Raw genomic sequence first — 1676 nt, 5'->3', positions numbered from 1 at the left:
CTTTAAACAGGCATAAGTCATGCCTCGTTTGGCCGAAAGTCGTGAAACTTGCTTACACATGTGCCTTGACTCATGAGGAACACACGTATCGATTTGACCATTAAGCTCCGCCCTTAGATTTTCCGCAATTTTGAGCAGTTTGAAAAATACTTGTTTTTGCCAGTTCTGTCTTAACCGTGCATACGCTTTTTACGAAACTCGGCCATATAGTACATGCTCATGAAAAACTACCAAGAAATAATTCTCACACTCATTTGTCAAAGGGTGGCGCTATAGCACTCAATTGAAAGTGCCAACTTTGAACAGGTACAACTCATGCCCTGTTTGACCTACAACCATGAAACTTCGATACACACATGCGTCTCTTCATGCTGAACAACTTTCGTGGTCTGACTTTTGACCTCTGACCTTTAGATCGCCCACCATTTTGAATTATATGAAAAACAGTCATTGGCTCCTAACTTCTGCATTTTTTCACTTATGGAAAATCCGTTGGAAATTTTTGTAGGCAGTGGTCCAAAGTTCATGTGTAAAATGTTTCGTGCAGATTGCTTAAAGATCCCAGGAGGAGATAGATTTTAACTATTACAGTTTTATGAAAATTATTCATCTGTGCCTAAAACATACATGCAGACTCACATTTCTTTGAAACTTGGCAGAAATGTACAGGGTCATTCCAAATATCACTGAAACCAATCTCACTCCAATTGGCCAAAAGGGGGCGCTATAGCAATTTTTTTGAAAAGGCAGACTTTAAACAGGCAAAAGTCATGCCTCGTTTGGCCGAAAGTCGTGAAACTTGCTTACACATGTGCCTTGACTCATGAGGAACACACGTATCGCTTTGACCAGTAAGCTCCGCCCTTAGATTGTCCGCAATTTTGAGCAGTTTGAAAAACACTTAAACCCAGGATTTTTCAGCTATTTGCGTGAAACTGTATCATCTGTGTGATCTCCTTTTTCACAGTTACTTGTCTGTTGGGCCAATGGCGTCTCCCTTAAATGAATGCCTCACAATCTCAAGGTCGCCAGTTCAAGCCTCACTTGATGCAGACTTAATTTAAGTTGAATTGCAAACAACATGACTGTATCAATGAATACATGTGCAAATGGTAAAGATAACCTGAAATGCTTATTTGAGAGTACGTTTTTTCAACGTATGACATACTTCATTCTGAAAATAGCTGATCTACAATCTCACAACTTTTCATGGTTTGTGAGCTTGTAGATCGGATACTTTCACTAGTTTTGGTTCTGAGGAGATGTACAATTTCTTCATTGGTAAATTAGTCCAGGGGCCAGGCCATATTTTGGTACCACCTAAGTGACCGTAAAGTTTTTGTATTTTTGTCTTCCTACATGTCTCTAGTTTATATTTTGGTATGATAACCCTTCCAATCTTGTAGCTTAATGGCAGTTATCACTACCTACCGGCTAATGTATCCGGTAGGAGACACAAAGTAGAATCTTTGTGTCTCCTACCGGAAATACACCCGGGCATCAAAATATTGCGACAAAAAACAAAATATATCCATGTATTCAAGGCTTCATGGGGTGTGCAATTGATAGAAAATAAATACTTTTTTGGGTGAACTCCTCCATTAAGTTTCCCAGTACCCATTCAGCTATGACCACCCTAGACCGAAGGAGGGTCAACTTTTACAAGCTTATGGAAA

This window comes from Gymnoscopelus microlampas, assembly GCF_963454915.1.
Source record: "Gymnoscopelus microlampas genome assembly, chromosome: 6".
In the NCBI taxonomy this organism is placed as follows: Eukaryota; Metazoa; Chordata; class Actinopteri; order Myctophiformes; family Myctophidae; genus Gymnoscopelus; species Gymnoscopelus microlampas.
Note: the sequence above shows the minus strand (reverse complement) of the source record.